The 10,886-nt window shown below is 42.8% G+C and overlaps 1 long non-coding RNA gene across 1 annotated transcript; it reads left to right on the plus strand.

The window, feature by feature from the left end:
• The first annotated feature begins 781 nt into the window (after positions 1–781).
• LOC131901852 (uncharacterized) lies at positions 782–1,708 on the plus strand. Its single transcript, XR_009376906.1, has 2 exons — positions 782–997; positions 1,379–1,708. It is a non-coding gene; the product is annotated as an uncharacterized LOC131901852 (long non-coding RNA).
• Positions 1,709–10,886: the final 9,178 nt, after the last annotated feature.

Below are 10,886 nucleotides of genomic sequence, written 5' to 3' on the forward strand. Positions count from 1 at the left end.
CCATCTACAGACACTATTGATTTCACTCGTGTTACAGGGAATATCACAAGGGTCACGTGCCTCCATGCGCTGGGAAAATCTGGCACACGGTAGCCATCTTTATTTGGGCCAGGTGACTCTAGAATCCCATATTTACTGCTCCCTCCTTTCCCCGCGGGGGGCCCAAGTCCACACACTGTTTTATCTGCGGCAGATGCTGAATGAACATTTGAGACTAAATTCCAAACAGCTGTAAGAGCCTACTGTGGGATTTCGGGCTACTCCTTTTACCTGACACTGCCCCCCAATCCTTGTCCATTGGCTTGCACGTTTCTTTTCTTTTCTTTCTTTCTTTTTTATTTTTTGTAAGATTTATTTATTTATTATGTATACAGTGTTCTGTCTGCATGTCTGCCTGAGTCCCAGAAGAGGGCGCCAGATCTCATTGCAGATGGTTGTGAGCCACCATGTGGTTGCTAGGGATTGAACTCAGGACCTCTGGAGCAGCCAGTGCCCTTAACTACCGAGCCATCTCTCCAGCCCCTGGTTTGCACATTTCATCGGACCCACGGCACTCTTTCTCCTACCTGAGGTTGAGCCCGAGAGAGGCGGGGCTAATGGCACCTCCCTCCTCCTCAGCCTACCTCCTCACCTCCCTTGCAACTGTGTATGGTGGTTAGACCTGGGAATTAAATATCCATTCTTCCTGATAATGAGGAAGCAGGGTTCAGAGAAGGCAAACTATTTGTCCAGGCCACAGAACTAACTCCTTTTTCCTAGGCTCAGTGTGGAGCAGTGTCCTAGATCCCCAGGCCTTCTGCACAGGAAGATGAGGGCACCCGCTGGAAACAAAGCCTTGGAGAACACAAGAGGTTCTTCGAACCTGCATCCTGGACCCCCACCCTCTCTCAGGTTACAGAGCCCAGAACTCAGCCCCGGGGATGAAGCTTTGGTACAGGCCAAGACTCACGGCTCCGGTGCAGCAACGACCTACTTAGAGCCCGCCCACTGGTGACAAGTGAGTGGCTGAGGTCCTCTGGAGAGAGTTCCAATGAGACACCAGTAGCGTGATTGTGGGGCTGCTCCCAGGAGCACCCCATAATCTCAATACCCAGAAGCCAGATGTCAGGGGGAAAGTGGGAGGGAGGTTGGACTAGCACAGGTTAGGAAGGGTTGCCAAGTCTGGCTGTGCCAGTCGCCAGCTGTGCTCCCATGTGTGAAATGTGGACAGTGCATTTATCTCAGTTGGGTGCTGTAAGGACTGAGTTAATATGTAAAAAGCACTTGAGAGTTTCCTGGCCCGGACTAAACCTGGGAAGCGAACGCTAATGTCATGAACTGGCCAGCGTGTAGATGGTACTCAGTGCTCAGTTGGCCTGAATTCCTGGTCCTTTTCCAGGAAGCAGGGGACAGCTGAGCCTTCTGGATGCAGGTACTTCCTCTCACTCCCACCATCTCGTCCACAACTGAGCTCTGCTTCGACAAGGCATGCAGCATGGATCGGCAGCCCGTGTGCAATGCCGTCAGACAAGAAGGACATTTCATATACATTTGTTTGTGTTGTTTGACTTTTCCGACTGGCATAAGAGACTGCATTACCTATTATTAATAATAATATGGATTAATAATACTAATACTGTATTATGTTTGTTTTGTGTGCGTTGTATTATCGCACCAATCCAGCTCAAATAAAACATTGTATGACTTCTGCTTTCCATTTCTCTGCAAACCATTCAGAGAAGAGTCATCTTTAATTATCTGCTACTCCTTTTCATCTCAATGGAGAGGCTACATCATTTCGACCCGCATGTAACTTGACCTCACGGTTTCCGAATGCCCTCCCTGACCTGTCCACTGGCAAGAACAAGCCGAGAACTCCCATAGGAGAGCCAGGGTCGCTCCCTGTCTCCTTTTCAGGGATGTGGAAAGTGGGGCCCACAGGAGAACAACTTCTCTGAGATGCAAGGGGACTTGAAGGCCGACCTGAATGAGGCTGTACGTCCTTCTGTGAAAATACCTTCCCGCTGACCTTTAACATAGATGGACGGTTCTTTTCTTAATATTATTTCAAAATATGAAATGATACTATGTTTTTTTCTACACTGTTACCCTGAATGGCCATGCTGTTGTGATTTACCCAGCAGCTCAAGCCTTCGCTCATTTAAGCAACACGTTTTTGTTTGTTTGTTTGTTTGGTTGGTTGGTTGGTTGTTTTTCAGGACAGGGTTTCTCTGTGTAGCCCTGGCTGTCCTGGAACTCACTCTGTAGACCAGGCTGGCCTCGAACTCACAGAGGTCTGCCTGCCTTTGCCTCCCGAGTTGAAGCCATACTTTTGCTATGCTATAAGCAAAACTACTATAATTGGGGAGGGGGCGGGGAAATTTTATTCCTTTGAATTATTTCCTTGGAACAAATAGACAAGAGCAGGACCGAGGACTCAATGAGTGTGGATTTATGACTTTATTCTTTTCAGTATTATAAACCAGAGAAAAACCAGCCTATTGCTTATTATCCATCAATGTAACCATTTATTTCTTTGTTCATGTGTCCAGCTACCCATCCACCACCCATCTATCATCTATCCATTCATCCTATTCTATTTCCTTCAAGCCTTAAACATATCGTAGACGTTTTTTTAAATGTGCTCTGACACACATGCAATGTGGATGTGGTGGGGGGAGTCCTTGCCTTCTACCCCACCCCCAAGTGTCATCTACTCTTTTGATGAAGGATTCCTTGGGACAAGCCCTTGCGGCTGCCCGGGCTCCCCCTGAGCAGCACATTCCCAGGCTCTGTTCCCACCCCGCTGCCCTGGGCTGACTCCCTCACTGATGCCCATGGTCCCCGCAGCCTTGGCTTCCCTTTGCTTGTTTTGGAAGGCCTGGCCCTATAGCTAAAGCCACTGGATGGTTCTAGCTGTTTCTCTAGGGCCTCCCTGCTGGAGGGTCTGTGCTGGAGACACATGGCCTGAGTCTGGTGGGGTGGGAGGTTGCGTCCCTTAGGGAGAAGAACAGACCAGTAGTAGTTCCAGACAACCTAGAAGGTAGGTGGCCAGTTGTGGACATGTGGCCCAGCAGCCCCAGCTTGTCACTTGTCACAGTGTGTCTATTTAGGTAACTTGGAAACACTCCAGGGGATGCTTCTTTAGAGGAAGGTTGGCAATCAGTTTTACACACACACACACACACACACACACACACACACACACACACACACCCTGGCTGGATCAAACTCACAGATGTCTATTTTCTGCTGCTGAGATTAAAGGCATGTGGCATCATAACTGGCTTGTTTCTATACTAAGTGAAATACTGCTGTGGTTTAAAAAATACAGATAAGAAAAAAAAATACAGTTCCCTGATTCCCTCGAGAAGAAAAAACAAGTTCCTAGATTCCCCCGTGGAATAGAGTTCCTAGGACAGTGTGCACAGCCTTAAGGGCTTGATGTGCAGGGATCTAGATGAGCCAAGAAGGGATGAGGTTGAGAGACACAGATCAGGGCTATATTACCTGTTTCCAGAAGCTGTATCATGGCAAAGTGCCATGAGCCTTGACCTTGGGCCTGGCATCAGAACCTCACTCTAGCTACTTCCTACCTGTGTTGCTGTGGGCCGCAGGAAAATGTAATGGAATCCAGACACTATCCCAAAAGCTACTACTTGGAAAGGTCAAGGACTTTTGCATAGGTCAAGCCCTGGCTTAAGAAGTCTTGGTGATATTTTAGCTTTTGTGTATATATATATATATATATATATATATATATATATATATATATATATATATATATTAGCTGGTTCCTACAATGACTTTCTTATATGCTATGTATGCTTCCAAGAACTTCTAACAGTGTGTTTATCTGAAATACCTATCAAGCATCCAAGGCCAAAAGATCTCCTGAACTAAGGTAACACCCTTATGGAAACAACACCTGTCTCCTAGGTCAGGCGGATAGCTTTATTTCTTGTGCAATTTAAGCTGAGACTCCCCTTTCTTATACAGCCTTAGTGGTATTTATACTAACATTATAGACTCCTAACATTTACCTAACCACCTCTAGGAATGTAGTTTGAGCACATAAATTCCCTTTTTCTGATGTATTAACCGATTTTAGCTCTCAGTTGACCTCCTCCTTTACCACTCCCCTTTTGGGTTGTAAAAGAAAGCCTGAGGGTCACTGCCTGAGGAAAACTCTTGTCTGCCTTTATGACCCTGTAAGAATTCAAGCCTGGTGACCTTGCTTTAGTTAGAGCACCTCTATTGCATGGATACATAACTGTAAACCTCAGAGACTTAGGGAGGATTTTGACTGGAGAGGATTTTGACAGGAGAACTAGATGGAGATCTAGAAGAATGAGATGGAAGATGAGGAAGAGCCAGATGAGGAAGAACGAGAGGAGAAAGACCAAGATGGGCAGATGATCTAAGATGAGAGAATTAAGATAGAACTTAGAGGGGACAGCGGATAAAGGTAGAGAGAAATCAGGCAAGAAAGGAGCTAGACACGAGAGCAGAACTGAAGCTGTGTAGACAGGATTTTATCCCAGAGGAATAAAGTAGACGGACTAAGAGCTCAGTGTACTTAGATTCTTTTCCCAAAAATAATTCTCGCCGTTCGTAGTTTCTCTTCTGGGCCCCTGGGAAGACGATTATTAAGGCTGGTCCTTAGTATTCGAGACTGTGTGAGTGTGAACAGGCCAGTGTTGTGACCTCATTGATGTGACCAAGTTCCTGGGAAGAGCTACTTGAGGGAGGAAAAACCTGTTTTGGCTCATGGTTCAAGGGTACAGAACAGAGGACGTTGGTCATAGTGTGTTGGCAGTCATGAGCGGAGACAGATAAGTACTGACACTCATCGGGTTTCCTTCCTTCTCCCTCCCTCCCTCCCTCCCTCCCTCCCTCCCTCCTTCCTCCTTTCTCCTTTCCTTCTTTTCTGTTTTCATTTTTTAATTGAAAATAGATTCTTTTCTCCTACAATATATCCTGTGCATAGTTTCCCTCCCTCTACTCCTCCCAGCTCCTCCCCTCCAGCTCCTCCCCTCCAGCTCCTCCCCTCCAGCTCCTCCCCTCCAGCTCCTCCCCTCCAGCTCCTCCCCTCCAGCTCCTCCCCTCCAGCCCCTCCCCTCCAGCCCCTCCCCTCCAGCTCCTCCCCTCCAGCTCCTCCCTCCCCTCCAGCTCCTCCCCTCCAGCTCCTCCCCTCCAGCTCCTCCCCTCCAGCTCCTCTCCCTTTCTGTCTCTCATTAGAAAAGAACAGGCTTCTAAGAGATAACAGCAAAGCATGACAAAAGAAAATGTAATAAGACGAAGCAAAAGCTATCACATTGAAGTTGGACGTGGCAACCCAACAGAAGGAGAAGTGTCCCCAAGAGCAGGCACAAGTGTCAGGGACCCACTCGTTCTCACAGCCAGGAGTCCCATACAAACACTAAACCGGTAACTATAGTATACATGCAGAGGACCTGCGCATGCTGCTTCAGTCTCTGTGAGCTTATATGTGGCTTGCTCAGTTGATTTGGAGGGCTGTGTTGTCATGGTGTCCTCCATCCCCTCTGGCTCATACAATCTTTCCACCTCCTCTTTCACTGGATTCCCTGAGCTCGGAGGGGAGAGATTATTAAGACTTTAAAAAAATACCAGTAGTATTTAGCTTTATTGTAGGTCTCTGAGCATTCTAGTCTCTGGTTCTAGGTCATCCAGGCAGTGTCAAGCATGGATTCCTTGTGTGGAGTGTGCCTTAAGTCACATCGGGTTGGCTACTCACACAAGTTCTCTGCCACCACTGCCATAGCACATTTTGTAGGCAGGACAGGTTGAAGGTCAAAGGTTTTCGTGGCTGGGTTGGTGTACATGTTTCTCTTTGGGTAGTCTGCAGAGTACCTTCTTGAACCACAGAGACTAGAACATAGGGATGAAGGCACCATGTAGGCACCAGCTCCATTTCTCTGTGTTCTCTGAGTTGTGTGGTATATCTTTGGCAATGGGTCTCGATGTTGGTTTATGGAGAGTGACCTTTTGTCTTAGCAACAGCCTAGGTTCTTTGGGTATTTCCAAGGGATTCCATTGGCCAAGAACTCAATTAAATGCAACCCAGTCCCACCACTGGAAGCCTTGCCTGGCGACAAGAGATGGCCAGTTGAGACTCTGTATCCCAGGAGTCCTCTTAGGATCACCTTCATACATTCCAGGAAGTTTCCACACCATCACCCAAAGGCCCCCCAATTCCAGCTCACTCTGCACTCTGTCCCTCTACCTGACCCCCCATTCTTGTCCCTGCCCACCCTTAGTCTGTCAGTAAAATCTATTCTATTTCCCCCTTTCAAGGAGACACATGCGTTCTCCCTAGACCCTCCCCATTCTGGATCTATGGATTTTAGTTTGGTTATCATTTACTTAATGACTATTATCCACTTGTAAGTGAATACACACCGTATTTATCTTTCTGGGTCTGAGTTACTTCATTCAGGATGATTTTTTTTTTCTAGCTCCATCTATTTGCCTGAAAATTTCATGATGTCATTTTTTAAAAATAGCTGAGTAATATTCCATTGGGTAAATGTACCACATTTTCTTTATCCATTCTTCAGTTGAGGGACATCTAGGTTTATGAATAAAGCCATAATAAAAATAGTTGAGCAAGTGTCTGTGTGGTAGGACCAAGTGTCCTTTGAGTATATGCCCAAGAGTGGTATAGCTGGATCTTGAGGTAGATCAATTCTTAACTTTCTGAGGAATTGCCATATTGATTTCCATAGTGGCTCAGTTCCTAATTAAGGAACAAATGATTATGCTACCTTTGCAAGGTCAGGATACTGCGGCCATTTAATGTTAGCAAGTTTCCACTCCCACCAGCAATGGAGGAGTGTTCTCCTTGCTCCACATCCTTGCCAACATGAGCTGTCACTTGTGTTATTGATCTTAACCATTCTGACAGGTGTAAAATGGAATCTCAAAGTAATTTTGATTTGCACTTCCCTGATGGCTAAGGATGTTGAACATTTCTTTAGGTGCTTCTTAGCCATTTCAGTTTCCTCTGAGAAAATATTGAGAATTCCTTGTTTAGATCTGCACCCACTTTTTAATTGGTTTATTTGTGTTTTGATATCTAGTTTCTTGAGTTCTTTAAATATTTTGGATATTAGTCCTCTGTTGGATATGGAGTTGGTAAAAAAAAAAAAAAAAAACTTTCCTCTTTCTGTAGGCTGCCTCCTTGTCTGAATGATGGTGTCCTTTGCCTTACAGAAACTTTTCAGTTTCATGAGGTCCCATTTATTAATTGTTAATCTAAGATCTTAGTTGATCTTAGAGCTGTTGGTGTCCTGTTCAGAAAGTTTTGCAAATGCATTCAAGGCTCTTCCCCACTTTCTCTTCTGTCAGGTTCAGTGTGTCTAGTTTTATGTTGAGATCTTTGATATACTTGGACTTGAGTTTAGTGCAGGGTGATAAGTATGGATCTATTTGTAATCTTCTACATGCAGACATCCAGCCTGATCAACTCCCATTTGTTGAAAATGCTGCCTTTTTCTCTAGTGTATTATATATTTCTGGCTTCTCCATCAAACATCAGGTTCCATATGTACGTGGATTTATGTCTGGATCTTCAATTTGATTCCTTTGATCTTATGTCAATACCATGTGGTTTTATTACTGTAGTTCTGTAGTACAACTTGGAATTGGAAATGGTGAGACTTCCAGTTGTTCTTTTATTGTTCAGGATTGTTTTAGCTATCCTGGTTTTTTTTGTTTTCCCATATGAAGTTGAGAACTGTCCTGTCAAGGTCTGTAAAGAATTGGGTTGGAATTTTGATGGGGATTGCATTGAATCTGTAGATTGCTTTTGGTAGGGTGGTCATTTTTACTATGTTAATCTTACTGATCCATGAGCATGGGAGATCTTTCCATCTTCTGATATCTTCTTCAATTTCTTTCTTCAAAGACTTGACATTTTGTCAAACGGGTCTTTCACTTGCTTGGTTAGAGTTATACCAAGATATTTTATATTATTTGAAGCTATTGTGAAAGGTGTATCACTGATTTCTTTCTGTTTGTCATTTGTATATAGGAAGGCTACTGATTTTTTGAATTCATCTTGTATTCAGCTACTTTGTTGAAGTTGTATATCAGCTGTATGAGTTTCCTGTTGGAATTTTTAGGGTCACTTATACATATTATATCATCTGCAATTAATGGTACATTGACTTCTTTCCAATTTGTATCTCCTTGATCTCCTTCAGTTGTCTCATTGCTCTAGCGAATACTTCAAGTACTATGTTGAATAGATATGGAGAGAGTGGACAACCTTGTCTTGTCCCTGTTTTTAGTATAATTGCTTTGTGTTTCTCTCTATTTAATTTGATGTTGGCAATAGGCTTTCTGTAAACTGCCTTAATTATGTTTAGGTACATCCCCTGTATCCTTAATCTCTCCAGGATTTTTATCATGAAGGGATGTTAGATTTTGTCAAAGGTCTTTTTTTTTGCATCTAATGAGATGATCATGTGTTTTTTCTTTCGGTTTGTTTATATGATGGATTACACTTATTGATTTTTGTTTATTGAACCTTCCCTGCATCTCTGGGAAGAAGCCTACTTGATCATGGGTGGATGATCTTTTTGATGTGCTCTTGGATTTGGTTTGCAAGTATTTTATTGAGTGTTGCATCTATGTTCATAACAGAAATTGGTCTGTAATTCTCTTTGTTGAGTCTTTATGTGGTTTGAGTATCAGAGTAACTGTGGCCTCATAAAAAGAATTGGGCAATGTCCTTTCTGTTTCTGTTTTGTGGAATAATTTGAGGAATATTGGCATTAATTCTTTGAAAGTCTGGTAAAATTCTGCATTAAAACCACCTGGCCCTGGGCTCTTTTGTTGTTGTTGTTGTGAAACTTTCAATGACTGCTTCTATTTCACTAGGAGTTATAGGTCTATTTAAATAGTTCATCTGATCTTGATTTAATTTTGATAAGTGGTATCTATTGAGAAAATTATCCATTTCTTTTAGACTTTTCAATTTGGTGGAGTACAGGTTTTTAAAGTATGCTCTTGTGATTCTCTTGGTGTTTGTTGCTATGTACCCCATTTTTCTCCTGATTTTGTTAATTTGGATATTCTCTCTCTACCTTTTAGTTAGTTTAGATAAGGATTTGTCTATCTTGTTGATTTTCTTAAAGAACCAACTCTGTTTCATTGATTCTTTGTATTCTCTTTGTTTTGATTCTAATTGATTCCAACCCTCAGTTTGATTATTTCCTGCCATCTACTATTCTTGGGTGTACTTACTTCATTTTGTTCTAGAGCTTTCAGGTGTGCTGTTAAGTTGCTAGTATGAGATCTCCCCCTTTTTAAAAATTTAGATACTTAGTGTTATGAACTTTCCTCTTAGCACCACTTTCATTGTGTCTCATAAGTTTGGGTGTGTTGTATACTCATTTTCACCAAGTTCTAGAAAGTTTTTAATTTCTTTCTTTCTTTCTTTCTTTCTTTCTTTCTTTCTTTCTTTCTTTCTTTCTCTCTCTCTCTCTTTCTTTCTTTCTTTCTTTCTGTCTTGGCCCATTTTTTATTGATTTTCTATGATTTTGAAAACTTTTTGTTGTTTCTGTTGTTGATATCCATCTCAATCTGTAGTGGTCTGATAGGATGCAGGGGGTTATTTCAATTTTATTGTATCTATTGAGACTTGCTTTGTGTCCACGTATGTTGTCAATTTTGGAGAAAGTTCCATGAGGTGCAGAGAAGAAAGTCTATTCTTTTGTGATTATGTTGAACTGTTCTGTAAATATCTGTTAGGTCAATTTGGTTTATAATGTCTGTTAGTTCTATATGTTTAGTGTTTTGATTATTATGTGGCGAGAAGACTTTCTTTTCTAGTCTAATCTATTTGGTGGCCTGTAAGCTTCTTGTACCTTTATAGGCATTTCTTTCTTTAGGTTAAGAAAATTTTCTTCACTGGATCAGGCCCTCTGAGTGGGTGAGACAGTTGATTGGCCTGATCTGTTTGGGAGGCATCCAGGCAGTGGGACCGGGTCCTGTGCTCATTGCATGAGTTGGCTGTTTGAAACCTGGGGCCTATGCAGGGTCGCTTGGCTTGGCCTGGGAGGAGGGGACTGGACCTACCTGGACTGAGTCTACCAGGTTGATCTCAGTCTGCGGGGAAGGCTTTGCCCTGGAGGAGATGGGAATGGGGAGTGGGCTGGGGGGAAGGTGAGGGGGGCGGGAGGGGGGAGAACAAGGGAATCCGTGGCTGATATGTAGAACTGAATTGTATTGCAAAATAAAAATTTTAAAAAAAAAGAAATTTTTCTTCTATGATTTTCTTGAAAATATTTTCTGGGCCTTGAGCTGGGATTCTTCTCCTTCCTGTATTTTCCTATTAGTCTTAGGTTTGGTCTTTTCATAGTGTTCCAGATTTCCTGGATATTTTGTGTCAGGAATTTTTCGGGTTTGACATTTTCTTTGACCCATAGATCCATTTCTTCTATCATATTTTCAATGCCTAAGATTCTCTTTCTTCCATCTTTTGTATTCTGTTGGTGAAGCTTACCTCTGTAGTTCCTGTTTGAATTTCTAAAATTTTCATTTCCAGAATTCCCTTGGTTTTTTTTTTTTATTACTTCAATTTCCATTTTCAGGTCTTGAACAGTTTTATTCATTTCCTTCAACTGTTAGTTTGTATTTTCTTGGCTCTCTTGACATTCTTTAGGGGATTTATTGATTTCTTCCCTTGTTTGCTTGTGTTTTCCTGGATTTCTTTCAGGGATTTATTCTTTTCCTCTTTAGGGAGCTCTATCATCTTCATATAGTTGGTTTTAAGATCTTTTTCTTACAATTTCCAGCTGTGTTAGAATATTCAGGGCCTGCTGTGGTAGGGTAGCTGGGCTCTGGTGGAGACATATCGCCCTGGCTGTTATTGGTTG

Source organism: Peromyscus eremicus, unplaced genomic scaffold (assembly GCF_949786415.1).
Source record: "Peromyscus eremicus unplaced genomic scaffold, PerEre_H2_v1 PerEre#2#unplaced_506, whole genome shotgun sequence".
In the NCBI taxonomy this organism is placed as follows: Eukaryota; Metazoa; Chordata; class Mammalia; order Rodentia; family Cricetidae; genus Peromyscus; species Peromyscus eremicus.